Raw genomic sequence first — 15,508 nt, forward strand, 5'->3', positions numbered from 1 at the left:
CAAGGACATATGCATTTTTTAATAATTCATTGAGAAATAAGGGCTGCAGATGCTTAAAAATACTTTTTCGAGGGTCATGCTGTATAATTAACATATTTTAAGTAGTTGAGTGTTTTACTGTCTAATTCAATGTAAAGTCCAACAAACAACATTATGGCACATTTTAGATAAGAGAAAGACTTGGTTTATAAATAACATATTTTAAGTAGTTGGTTGTTTTTATGTATAATTCATTTTAAAGTCCAACAAACAACAGTATGGCACATTTTAGATAAGAGAAAATATGTTAATTATAAGACTTAGTTTATCAATAACATATTATAAAGTAGTTGAGTGTTTTACTGTCTAATTCAATGTAAAGTCCAACATACACCACTATTAGGAAACATTTTAGATGATAGAAAATATGTTAATTATAAGGCTTATAGTTTATCAATAACTAGCGGCTACGCCCCTAGAGGCCTCTAGTGGCACTTTAAATGTTTTTGTTTGTTAAAGTCTCTACGATAATTCTTTATGTTACGTTGAAGTCTCCCAGATATTAAAAAAAAAATTCAATTTTTATTGTCATTTCTCTTGGAAGGGTGGTGGTACCCTCCCCCAAAATAGTTATAAACCTTCCCAGGACCTATGAGAATCTACCCTGTTAAGGAGAACCCGATCGGTTCAGCGGTTAGCGAGATCCTTCGCTACAGACACACAGATACACAGACAAACAATAATCTTGTTACTTTAGTATAAGGACTAGCGGCTACGCCCCTAGAGGCCTCTAGTGGCCTTTAAATGTTTTTTTTTATTTTAAATATCTAATTTGAGAAATAACTTGTCTATGTTTTCAATTGTTAAATTCAAGCGTCTACGCAGCGCGACTACGTAGTGCGACTATGCTAGCGACACTATGCGGCGGAAATATTTAATATTTTTGATTTTATTGTGATTTCTCTTAGGAGGGTGGTGGTACCCTCCCCCAAAATAGTTATAAACCTTCCCGGGACCTATGAGAAGCTACCCTGTTACGGAGAACCCGATCGGATCAGCGGTTAGCGAGATCCTTCGGTACAGACACACAGATACACACACAGATACACACACAGACACACATACAAACATCCTGTTTCTTTAGTATAAGGATATAATCTAAAATAGTTGGATGTTTTCTATAGTCTAAACAAAATAGTGTATAAAATTGTTACAAACTGGCTTAAACATAAAAAAAGTACATGCTTACATTTTTAGGGCTTGATTATAGAGTTTGTTCGCCTATAACATTATTTCTTGTTGTCATAGGAATCATTATTCCAAAAGTCAGATAAATAGCATAATCATATCATATAAAAAAATTTGTTAAAAAAGTTACTACACTACTGTAAAATGTACAGGAATCATCCTACAGAGTTTAAAACCGATAGGAATTATAGAAAAGCTTTGCCTTTAAAAATTAAACTGGACAAACAACAAAATATAATAAATGTACGTATTTGTGTGTGTGTGTGTGTATGCAGGGGTCTAAAGGGATAAGACAATGGCTAATAAATTGACATACAGCCAAATGATGAAACACAAAATCATCCCTTTTGTAGATTACAATTAGTGGTTGAAAAAAGTTTTTTCACTCAACTTAATGAACTAAATTCAATAAAAGTTCCCAAAGTTGTTAAGCCAACGAATAAGAAAACGTAATTGTAAAACTTTGGGGACTAGTGTAATAAACAGCCCAATATCCCCTCCCTCCTAGTGTGTGTGAGTGTGTACATCCGCAAGCCAATCTGGTGTAAACCTTTTTACAGCCACGATTATTCCCACATAAAAGAACATGACACAAATTGGATATAAATTGAGCCTCTCCTACCCACTCTATGGACTTTTGCCTGGGTTCTCAAGTCCTAAATAGACTGTAAAATCACATTATATTATCAAGTCAGTGAAAGCAGAAATTCTATATTAACATTATAGCAATGTCTAACCTAAGAACTCACTTAAACGAGATAAAACTGACTGCATTTAAGTATATGCTTACAGCCATTTTATAAATTTTGAGAAAACGTATAGCTCAATTTATAATTGAAAGTCAAAGCTTTCCAAAAGAAAACTACAACAAAAATAAAACAAAAATTGTCAATGTCTGTCCAACATAAATGTAAACTTTTAGAAAAAACCTAGTTTTAAATTTTTAGGTTAGGTTGAGAAAGAGTTAAAGAGAAGAGTCTAACAGGGTTAAGTCTCAACGCAGTTGCTTGAAAATAGGAAGAAAATGGTGAGGGGTTGTGTTTACTTATAAAAGTTTGTCCCAAAATTGAAAATTTGATGATTAAAGTCCCCCTACAGGTTATGACGTCATATGAAAGAATAGCCAATGAGAGGCCAGCATAACTTTTACCTTTGGTCAATTACAGTGCATACTAGCCTCTCATTGGCTATACTATTGTATGACGTCATAATCTGTGGAAGGACTTTAATCATCTTCTGAAAATTCTTACATTTTAAAGAACATTTTTCAAGAAATTGTCAAATATTTATGTATTTATTTTTATTTTATGACAGTATTTTTAGCAAGAATGAGACAATAAAAGTAAATGAAATGTAAAAATATTTGTAAACAAAAAGGTCTGTCTTGTATAAATGTGTCATATTTTCTTAAGAAACTAGATTTTCTTTGTTTTCACATAATATAATGTGTCCATTAACAACAAAAAGCTACCAAGAGAGAGAAAGATAGATGGATAGAGAGAGAGAGAGAGAGAGAGAGAGAGAGAGAGAGAGAGAGAGAGAGAGAGAGAGAGAGAGAGAGAGAGAAAAGAAAATACTTTTTCTTTATTTCACCTTCATATAAACATGCTCCCCTTCTTACTCACCCCCCCCCCCTTTATGTGTCTTTGTCCATCTGTTTTAGTAGTGAAGCTACTCTATATCTTACTTTGTCTGTCTGTCTGTCAGTCAGTCCGAAATGCTATGGAGAGAAATGATTTTTTCTCCTATGCAAATCTAGCCCATACATTGTTTTGTCCGTCTCTCTGTCGGCCATTCTTCAAAAGATATAAACTTTATTTTTAAACGTTTTGCGATATTGTTTGAGTTTTAGCATATTCCATCTCTCTATGACTCTTTTTTTCCATTCTATGATCTTATTTGTTTCGCTTCTTATGACTGTTGACATTCTTGTTATTTCTTTTCTTAAAAATTGTCTGGAGATATACTCTTATTTTCTCAATGTTTTCGGTATTTTTTCTTTTTCAAGAAAAGATGTTACTTCAATATTGCAAAAAGAACTAATTAAAACAACTTTATTTTATCATTGGCATTACTATGTTTATTAAACTTAATTCTTTTATAAAATATTTATATTTTCTCAATTTGTTTAGCTTTATATTTGCTTTGATAAAATTACTATAAGAGAGATTAAATTAACGCATTTTAGACTTGATAAAAGTGTTTGATTAATCAACTTTACAATTCATCATATTTAATTGTTTCTTAATTATCATAATACGAGTGATACAATTAACTTTGTTCAATGAATCAATTGATGGTTATTTATCCCGTCTTATTATAGACAGTTCTCCGCGAATATGAAAAATTAAAGATTAATATCAGTTTTATTAGTTCCGACGGGCCGAAGTCCGAAATTTGGTATATTTTAACATTGATGGAAAATTGTTTGTAATACGATGCTATACACGATTTCTGTTCCAAGTTCCAACCCAAAAATTTTATCAAATTATTTTTGATGGTTTTGTGGGAGGTAAGGGGCAGAATTTGATATATTTGTTAAGAAATTGGATCTAGTGAGTGTATAAATGGAGCAGGGAGGGAGGAAGGGAACATTGGGCTGAAAATTATACTGGTACCCAAAGTTTTATAAACGGGTAATCTTAATCGGTGGCACATAAACTTTGAATGGTTGATTTTAAACTGGTAGTGTTGAAACTTTACAAAGAATAATTTTAATCTAAAGAAGGGGTAAACTATGGTTATTTTTATGTACGTGGATGTAAATTGATTTATCATCCATTGTCTTATCTATAATACAAAGTAGAACGATGTTTGTTTGTCTGTCTGTCTGTTTGTTTGTAGCAAAGGATCTCGCTAACCGCTGAACCGATCGGGTTCTCCTTTACAGGGTAGCTTCTCATAGGTCCCGGGAAGGTTTATAACTATTTTCTTGGAGGGTGGGACACCCCTAACCCCCCCAAAAAATGAAAAATACCCCCCCCCCCGAAATTTTTTTTTCTTTCTAATTTTCTTTAAAATCTAAAACATGAAAAATTAGTTTGATAAAACCTCTTGGGGCAAAGCCCCTAGAGGCTAGGGGTTAAGCCGCTAGTCCCTGATAAAGAAGAGTCTAGTTGTATGATAATAAGGCGCTTTCACTTGTTCAACACTGTTTCCTCCCTCTAGTTTTGAAAATAAGGGGTAGTAGTTTCCGTTTATTTGCTCATTAGTTAAGGAAGCTTCGGGAATTACCCCCCCCCCCTCTATTTTCAAATTTAGGTATTATTTAACATAATTAGATTCGTATAGAATTACCATCCCCCATAGAAATATATATAGAAATATTATTTTTACTGAGATACCATTATATTCCCTAAAACAAAGAACATTTGCAGACTCTGTCAAAATATAACAAGATAATTGATTTATTATTACATGGATCTTACACCAGATTATCATGTACTCTAATAAAGTGAAACTTGTAGCCTGCTAAATTAAGGATTCCCCTCTATTACTCTATCCCCTACCCTCCTACTAGATTAGAGAATTGACCAATAAATAATGTACATGTTAGCAACCTAAATTGACAACAATATTTTCCCCTGTCATAATATCCATGTATATTTTACATCCATTAACCCTAGAAAGAAAATGGTAAATGTAATTGAGAACATATTTCTACAGCTAGGGGTCACGACAATAAAGGTATAAAAGTATAGATGTAAAATCTAGACAACTACCTGGTTCCAGTGGTGGGGACCTTCTTCATCTGCTAGCAAATTAATTTTCTCGTTTGTAGCGACTTGGCTGTGTTAATATTTCATACGCTATTTGCTGATATTTAAAGTTGGCACAGGGTCCCCACCTTGTGTACATACATTTATTTAACCCCTTCCCCCTCTATTCGTTTACTACATTGTCACAACTTTACTAAAACTTTTTCTTGTCTTCCTGTTTAAATATCTTTAAAGGTAAACTTAAATAAAGAACTTCTTAAATAAGAAGCGTAGCTACAATGAACATGGGTTTGGCCGTCATTTACAAAATTCCATAGGTCAACTAATTTGAAGATACCGAAACTGATTAATATCCACAGGATTAGAACCTGTTAGCTGCCATACATAAAAAATAAATATATAGCATAGTATTAGAGAAGATTTTCCACGAATAGAAATTCTCGTGGCTAACAAAACTGAGCTAATTTTATTATCCGCAGAAAGCTGTCTATAATAAGATGCGATAAATAACTATATGATAAAGAAGTACGCTGTCTGTCTGTCCCTATGTCTGAAGCTAAATATATTAACATCACTATATAAACCACCCATAACTAGTTTTTTAAAGTAATAATTTTACAAATATTATAGAGGCTAGTGGCGAACAAGAAAAAAACGTCGACTTATAAAGGGAATCTCTAGCAGACAAAACTGGTTTTAATCAGACAATTCTTTACTTTAAAAGCCGTGGAAAGCTTTCCATAATAAGATGCGATGAATATCCATTAAAAATTAAGAATGAATATCCGCCACATCCCCAGTGATCTCTTTGGACTAAAAGTATCTGAAACTTGGAGAAAACTTTATTAATTTTCTTTCAAGTTTACTTGATGTAAGCTCCACAAACTTTCTTACCACCCACACTCACTCTTTACAAAGAAGAAATACATTTTAAATTTTATTTAAAGATAGAAATGACAATGTTGATATGTTGGATATATCTATGTTATGCTAAAGATACATCGTTATGAAAGAGTAACTTGATCTTTGTCTGTCTATCTGTAATCGCTGATATAGTTACCTTTATACAGGTCCTGATATGGTTTTAAGATATTTTATTTGAAAATTAAGTCTGGGTATGATTTTAGGCTATTTTTCTGCCTTTCCATATTCCTTTAAATAAAGAGCCCCTAGATGCTAGGGGCGCAACCACTTATCTAATTACAATGACATAATATAATATAAAAAAAATTAAGATCGATAATTATACAATATTTAAAAGCAAAGCTTTTCTATAATTACAGTCGGTCCGTCCGTCCGTCCGTCAATAACAGATAGATCTTCTAATTAAAAATAGTTTAATTGATGTCAAACATGTCTATCGATTTATAACATGCCTAAATTATCAAAATAGCTATCTTTGAATTATAGAAAAGCTTTTTTTAAAATAAAATATTCAATTTCTATACAACTCAAGTTTTTCTTTAAATAAAAAGTCTAGGTATTTAGTCTGTACAATTACATTAAATAAAATGAAGAAATTAAAGTTTTTACAGCAGTTGGATAACATGTGCTTCTGTTCAGGATCTAATGGACAAGATAATGGCTGATAATTTAATGTAAATCCCTTATTGTGATACACACAATTATCCTTGTTGTAGATTACAATAGTGGTTGAAATGTTTAGACACCTAACTTATTGAACCAACCAATAAGAATTAAATAAAAGTCCCCAAAGATGTCAAGCCAACGAATAAGAAAACATTATCATAAAACTTTGGGGACTAATGCAAAAAACAGCCCAATGTTCCAGTCCTCTCTCGCTTCTGTAATATTAGAATCTAAAGACAAAAGAAACAGAGGAAAAGAAAAATATATATATTATGTTCCTACAAAAAAGCAAACATAAAAGAAGTCAAGAAATACACTGCTTCGACTCAGAGAGGGAAAGGACATTGGGCTGTTTATTACACTAGTCCCTATTAATTACAGTAAGTTTTATAGTAACGTTTTCTTATTCGTTGATTCAGCAACTTTGGGTACTTTTATTGAATTTAGATTGGTTGGTTTATTAAATTGAGTGCCAAAACGTTTCAACCAAAAATTGTAATCTACGGAAGGGATCACTTTGTGTATCATCATTAACTATGTTCTTAAATTTATCGGCCATTAACTTATCACTTTAGATCCCTGGCTTTAAATGCTGAAAGACTGCCATAATTAGACCCAATTCACTATATTTGGAGGGAATATAGGAACATAAGAAATAGTGTGTGTGTTCAGTGAAGGGATACAGATGTTGCTGGAATATAGGAACATAAGAAATAGTGTGTGTGTTCAGTGAAGGGACACAGATGTTGCTGGAATATAGAAACATAAGATATAGTGTGTGTGTTCAGTGAAGGGATACAGATGTTGCTGGAATATAGGAACATAAGATATAGTGTGTGTGTTCAGTGAAGGGATACAGATGTTGCTGGAATATAGGAACATAAGAAATAGTGTGTGTGTTCAGTGAAGGGATACAGATGTTGCTGGAATATAGGAACATAAGAAATAGTGTGTGTGTGTTCAGTGAAGGGATACAGATGTTGCTGGAATATAGGAACATAAGAAATAGTGTGTGTTCAGTGAAGGGATACAGATGTTGCTGGAATATAGGAACATAAGAAATAGTGTGTGTGTTCAGTGAAGGGATACAGATGTTGCTGGAATATAGGAACATAAGAAATAGTGTGTGTGTGTTCAGTGAAGGGATACAGATGTTGCTGGAATATAGGAACATAAGAAATAGTGTGTGTTCAGTGAAGGGATACAGATGTTGCTGGAATATAGGAACATAAGAAATAGTGTGTGTGTTCAGTGAAGGGATACAGATGTTGCTGGAATATAGGAACATAAGAAATAGTGTGTGTGTGTTCAGTGAAGGGATACAGATGTTGCTGGAATATAGGAACATAAGAAATAGTGTGTGTTCAGTGAAGGGATACAGATGTTGCTGGAATATAGGAACATAAGAAATAGTGTGTGTTCAGTGAAGGGATACAGATGTTGCTGGAATATAGGAACATAAGAAATAGTGTGTGTTCAGTGAAGGGATACAGATGTTGCTGAATATAGGAACATTAGAAATAGTGTGTGTGTTCAGTGAAGGGATACAGATGTTGCTGGAATATAGGAACATAAGAAATAGTGTGTGTGTTCAGTGAAGGGACACAGATGTTGCTGGAATATAGAAACATAAGATATAGTGTGTGTGTTCAGTGAAGGGATACAGATGTTGCTGGAATATAGAAACATAAGATATAGTGTGTGTGTTCAGTGAAGGGATACAGATGTTGCTGGAATATAGGAACATAAGAAATAGTGTGTGTTCAGTGAAGGGATACAGATGTTGCTGAATATAGGAACATTAGAAATAGTGTGTGTGTTCAGTGAAGGGATACAGATGTTGCTGGAATATAGAAACATAAGATATAGTGTGTGTGTTCAGTGAAGGGATACAGATGTTGCTGGAATATAGGAACATAAGAAATAGTGTGTGTGTTCAGTGAAGGGATACAGATGTTGCTGGAATATAGGAACATAAGATATAGGGTGTGTGTTCAGTGAAGGGATACAGATGTTGCTGGAATATAGGAACATAAGAAATAGTGTGTGTGTGTTCAGTGAAGGGATACAGATGTTGCTGGAATATAGGAACATAAGAAATAGTGTGTGTTCAGTGAAGGGATACAGATGTTGCTGGAATATAGGAACATAAGAAATAGTGTGTGTTCAGTGAAGGGATACAGATGTTGCTGAATATAGGAACATTAGAAATAGTGTGTGTGTTCAGTGAAGGGACACAGATGTTGCTGGAATATAGGAACATAAGAAATAGTGTGTGTGTTCAGTGAAGGGATACAGATGTTGCTGGAATATAGGAACATAAGAAATAGTGTGTGTGTGTTCAGTGAAGGGATACAGATGTTGCTGGAATATAGGAACATAAGATATAGGGTGTGTGTTCAGTGAAGGGATACAGATGTTGCTGGAATATAGGAACATAAGAAATAGTGTGTGTGTGTTCAGTGAAGGGATACAGATGTTGCTGGAATATAGGAACATAAGAAATAGTGTGTGTTCAGTGAAGGGATACAGATGTTGCTGGAATATAGGAACATAAGAAATAGTGTGTGTTCAGTGAAGGGATACAGATGTTGCTGGAATATAGGAACATAAGAAATAGTGTGTGTGTTCAGTGAAGGGATACAGATGTTGCTGGAATATAGGAACATAAGATATAGGGTGTGTGTTCAGTGAAGGGATACAGATGTTGCTGGAATATAGAAACATAAGAAATAGTGTGTGTGTTCAGTGAAGGGATACAGATGTTGCTGGAATATAGGAACATAAGATATAGGGTGTGTGTTCAGTGAAGGGATACAGATGTTGCTGGAATATAGGAACATAAGAAATAGTGTGTGTGTTCAGTGAAGGGATACAGATGTTGCTGGAATATAGGAACATAAGATATAGGGTGTGTGTTCAGTGAAGGGATACAGATGTTGCTGGAATATAGAAACATAAGAAATAGTGTGTGAGTTCAGTGAAGGGATACAGATGTTGCTGGAATATAGGAACATAAGAAATAGTGTGTGTGTTCAGTGAAGGGATACAGATGTTGCTGGAATATAGAAACATAAGAAATAGTGTGTGAGTTCAGTGAAGGGACACAGATGTTGCTGGAATATAGGAACATAAGAAATAGTGTGTGTGTTCAGTGAAGGGATACAGATGTTGCTGGAATATAGGAACATAAGAAATAGTGTGTGTGTTCAGTGAAGGGATACAGATGTTGCTGGAATATAGAAACATAAGAAATAGTGTGTGAGTTCAGTGAAGGGACACAGATGTTGCTGGAATATAGGAACATAAGAAATAGTGTGTGTGTTCAGTGAAGGGATACAGATGTTGCTGGAATATAGGAACATAAGAAATAGTGTGTGTGTTCAGTGAAGGGATACAGATGTTGCTGGAATATAGGAACATAAGAAATAGTGTGTGTGTTCAGTGAAGGGATACAGATGTTGCTGGAATATAGGAACATAAGATATAGTGTGTGTGTTCAGTGAAGGGATACAGATGTTGCTGGAATATAGGAACATAAGATATAGTTCAGTGAAGGGATACAGATGTTGCTGGAATATAGGAACATAAGATATAGTGTGTGTGTTCAGTGAAGGGACACAGATGTTGAAGAATTTAATTAAAACTTTAGAATGTATGTAATGGAAGTGTGACTATAAAACAAACACTTTTTTGTACTTTAGAAAATCCTCTTAAAAACTAAACAGAAATATGTCAAAAAAATCTTTGATTAGGAATGCCTTGGTCATTTAAAAACAAATGTTAATCTTTAACTTCTAATTTTACTAAAACATGCTTAAGACTATAAAACAGGGCTCGACAGAAGCCTGTAAGCTTTAAGTGATCAACATTTTACAATTATAAAAATCCGCTAGAAGTCTAAACCTAACCTAAACATGGCTATCCCTCTTTTTTTTTTAAAAAAATAACAAATATTAAAAACGGGTACAATTTGAGGCTTAATGGCCCTGCTATGGAAACCCTAATTCCTAGGCAGGACTAAAATATTTTTAGTATTTGCCCTAAAATAAAAAATACATTCTATTAAAATTGAATTTTAAAATTTAAAAAAAATAGGTATTGCATTTTAAAAACAATTGGTTTTAGTCTTTAGTGTATTGTCAGTTTTTAATGAAAACTTCTAATGTATTCTTCAATATATGTATGTATAATGTTAAAACACACACATACAGTTAAAGAGAAATGCTCAAAATATTTAGAATTTTGCACTTTCCTTCTGTTTTGCTTTACACGTAGTTGTATTTAAAGAAAAAAACAAGGATGACAACATCTACAAGTAGCCTATTACATAAAAATTTTAATTCTTTTTATATAACTATACTTTACTATTCTTACTAGCGACTGTGCCCATACTATGTAGAGGGGCTCTATATTTATAGGATCAGAGAGAGGCTATAAAAATAGCTCAAAACCAAAAATTGACTAAAACCTATATGTGCAAAATCATTTATGATCTAGAAATCTTATGACTTTGTGTACAGTGGCTAATGTTTAATAAATCAAACCCAGTTTGTATCAATCTTTCTTTGAAGCCACAGTTTTGAGATATCTTGAGCCATAATTGACACAAAGTCGTGTGGACAGCCTGCAAGCTCTAAATTTCGTGTAGTTTTTATTATTTAATAAAAAGCTTACAAAAAGCCATAATAAAAGCTATCTTTAATTATTTCATTTATATAAATATTGAGTGAATAATAAATATAAAATTTGATTATAAACTTGATTATATAGAAGTGAATAAATTTAAGATTAATATTAGTGTTTTTTTTGTTTTTAAGTAAAAGTGAAACTATTGTATAATAAAACCCCCACACAAATCTGAAAATAGAACTGCTAAAACCATCACAGGACCTATTTGAGGCTTACCTAAAATAGAGAGACCCTGCGTTCCAGTAGTTCTAAAGCTTCAGACAAAAAAAAACCTTACTTTATGATATAGGATCATCTAAATATTGTTGTTGCACCACTATATCCTTTCAAAATATATTCCAAGTCTAATCTTTCTTCTAAAAACTTTGTTAAAAATGCATATACTTCATCAACCCTTCTTTTTGCTGGATGCCCCAACACCAAAAACTACTAATTTTTCTACCCAACTCTCTTTCACCCTCAGCTCCCGAGTACAAAGAAGTAAAATTTTAAACTTTTGCTAAAAGTTTGTTAATTTGCTTCCCCCCCCCCCCTTCTCTTTTCTTGATAGTCAATACATTACAGCAAATATTTTTATTTACATCAAAATAAATAGCCAAAATAAGCACAGGATTCTGAAGAAAAAGATCAAATATTTTGATAAAATAATTAATCCTTACATTAAAGTTACAAGATTTCCTTACCAAAGAATCTCGCTAACCGATGAACCGATATGGTTCTCATTTACAATGTAGCTTAGGTTCTGGGAAGGTTTATAAACCTCAAAAAAAAATTTGTGGGGTAATTTTCCTTTGATTAAAACCCAAATAAAAAAATGGGAGGGTTGAATTCAACTCCTCACTCCTTAAAGTACCCCTAGAGGCCTTAAGAGGGGGGGGGGGGTATCCGATAATTACAATTTATGTATTTAAAAATTAATCTAAACCTATAAATACACAGATAAGGCAATACATTATTTTATTTCCCTTGAATACTAAACCATTAAAGTATAAGAATAGAGGAGCATGAGCTATATCGACTTTGGCCACATTGGGGGGACCCTGTCCCGATTTTGTATTAGATTTTTTTAATCAGCTAATAGCGTCGGAAATATAAACAACGCCGAATTCTAAGAAAGGAAGAGAAAGCAATTTGCAAGCAGACATAAAAGGCCTCCACCATTTGGGCTAGGTAGTTTTCTGAATTATACATCTATACTTATAAATTTACCTACTAAACCTACTTTTAAAACTTTTTCAATAATGTCTGTTTGACAAAGCTCTTCATAGCAAGGATTATCAAAATATTCATTCTTTTTCATCTGACACAATTTTTTTGTTAATGTTTAAAGACACAACTTTCCTGCTTTCAACACTCGGGCTGAATTTATCAGCAAGAAGAGTTTATCAAGTTCAGTTTTAAAGTGGGATAATGTATAATTTTCATCATGTCATATAGTTTACTATAAATATAGCTTAAAATTCAAACATGACCAATGTGTAAATTTACTGAAAAGCATAACCTAATCGGTTCAATGGTTAGTTTAAGCTTTAGTTTGACGGACAGATTATAGATTAAGACAAACAATTCTATTACTAAAAATCTAATAAACGTTTGACTTAAAAAATATATGAAAATATTTAAGATTTAATTAAAATTCAGTGTTATCATACCAACAAATAAGTTTATAAAATATTAATGTCATGCATATAACATAGCAGCAGAAATTTTTAAAAGATTTTAATTAACGACACGGTATGAGCATAGATTCGAACCAGGGAGGAAGGGAACATTGAGCTGTTTATTAAATTAGTCCACAATGTTTATAGAAACGTTTTATTATACGTTGGCTTAACAACTTTGGGCACTTTCATTGGATTTATATTGGTTGGATCATTAAGTTGAGTGTTCAAACATTTCAACCACTAATTGTAAATTGTAATCAATAGATGTGGTAATTTTGTGTATCGTCAATGGAAAGTACAACAATTTATTGGCCATTGTCTTATCCCTTTAGATCCCTGACATAGATTCGAACCCATCACATTTCCAACAACGAGCGAGAATATTTATAAAAACTGAGCTAAACTCTTTCATCTCTTGTTGAAACTTTTCTCATCTTTGATATTTTTCCACTTAAGGTTTCAACTTTAAATAGAAATGGTTTCCATATATGTATGTCTGCTTTATAAACATGAATTAAATAGGCATAGTATATTTTCCATATTTTATATATGGCTTTGAACCTGATTAATATTTGCTAGAACCGGTTTTCTGCCATACTAAAAAATAATGTATAGCATTGTATTACGGACAATTTTCCATGAATATAAAAAACTCAGAAAATGAATTTGTTTTAGCCCCTAGCATAGCTGTCCTAAGTGTGGTAGTCGGGCAGACAGATGGGCCTTTCCTAGAGCATGCTATGCTCCGAGACTACCGATAACACCAAGACGTTAATCCCCTCCTTATCACAATTCTAGCCAACCCATTCTGCCATTGTTTGATCATCAAAGAAAGCGGTCAACTTATCCACCGCTGATATAGGGAGGGAGTTGCCCCTCCCCTCTGCATGTTCCAGTAACCTACCCTTTTCCGGGGGACGTCTACCTTACCCCCTACCGGAGCCTACCCACCTACTATTCACCTGGCTGAGGCTCCCCCATCTTCTCCACACCCATTCTCTACCTAACCCATTTGTAATCTGTTTTGTATATAAAGCTATTAACTTGTTGTATATGTATTCAGTTCAAATATAACTTTCAAACAGTAACTACTTGTAGTACTTTATTGATAGAATCCTTAAGGCTAGGGGCTCTTTTGAATCGAACTCGCTTTGTAGGGTTGAAACGCTTCACCCTACCACACTAAGGAACCCAGTAATAGTGTCTGACTGATTATGACGTAAGAAAAAAATTAGCCAATGAGAGGTCATTATTGACCAATGGTAAAATTTATAGTGGCTTCTCATTGGCTAATTTTTTTTCTTACGTCATAATCAGTCAGACACTATTACTAGGTTCCACACTAAGCACCATCACTGTAAAGATGAGCAATATCAGTCATGTGTTTAGCTAGATCAAGAGATATTAGAAGATAGACAATGCTTTTTGTATAAGGCTTTCGATATTATAGTATTTATTATTAGTAAAGTTACATAGATGTACTACTATATAATTAAAATTTAAAAGACCATATTTTTATGGACTTTGTCATCCTTGTTAAAGTTTAAACCACATCCTAAAATTTCCTTATAGTTGCTAAATTAATAACCAAACCTCAAGAGGTTTCGTGTTTTTATCATACGGTTATTTTACAATCTTACCCATTCAAAATCTGAAATCTAATGAAATTATAAAGATTTTCAAAAAAAAGTAAAAAAAATGTATTTAGTTTTCTCGGCTTTGTTTTTTTTATTCCTATCAATAAATAATTTCAAATTATCCAATCTGTACAAACTGGACTAATTGATATATTCTCTGAAATTTCAAAAGTTAAATGCTCTATACTATGGATGTTCTCATCCTTGAAAGTAATATAAATAATAGAGTAGCTTCGCATTTGTTATGCTTTACAAAAAGATTTTGTTTTGCAGGAAAAAACCTTTCAATTAACTTGTGGTCATGAAATGTCAATTTTCTTGATGTAAAATTCGATAGGATATAAACAATAGAGATAATCTAGAGACACGCTCTTTAAATATGCCAATAGGATAACAGCTGAAGAACAACCCGGCAATGGTATTGGTAGAAATTGTGTACAGATTTTGGTAGGCAAGGGCATATTCTTTTTCCATTTCGTTCGAATAAGTAGTCAGATAAAAATAAAATTATTATTTATTTCTTGATTATTGTCAAGCACATGACAAAAACTAATAAAATGTTAGCTATGAATAGTTGAATTACTTAATTAGGATAATGTTAACTTTCTAGAAATTAGGGTTGGGCCGGATATCCGGTTTGGCCGGTTATCCGGCCATTTTCAATATACGATTTTTGACGCCGGATATCCGGTAATTTGCCGGATATCGAACGTTGGCCAGATATCCGGTCGGAACAGGATATCCGGCATTAGAAATCAGCCGGATATCCGGTATCCGGCCAAAAAAGTATCCGGCCCAACCCTACTAGAAATCATATCCTCAAAAAATGTCGCTGCTTTTATGACTTGAATGCAATAATAAACAAAGGTGTTTGTCTGCTAAGAAATCCCTTTTTAAGTTTGACGAATTTTTGAGTCAGATGGACCATCTAGATGTATAAGGTCTATTGAGAATCCAAAACCAATACACAATTAAACTT

This window comes from Acartia tonsa, chromosome 1, assembly GCF_053477335.1.
Source record: "Acartia tonsa isolate MP-2025a chromosome 1, ASM5347733v1, whole genome shotgun sequence".
Lineage (NCBI taxonomy): Eukaryota > Metazoa > Arthropoda > Copepoda > Calanoida > Acartiidae > Acartia > Acartia tonsa.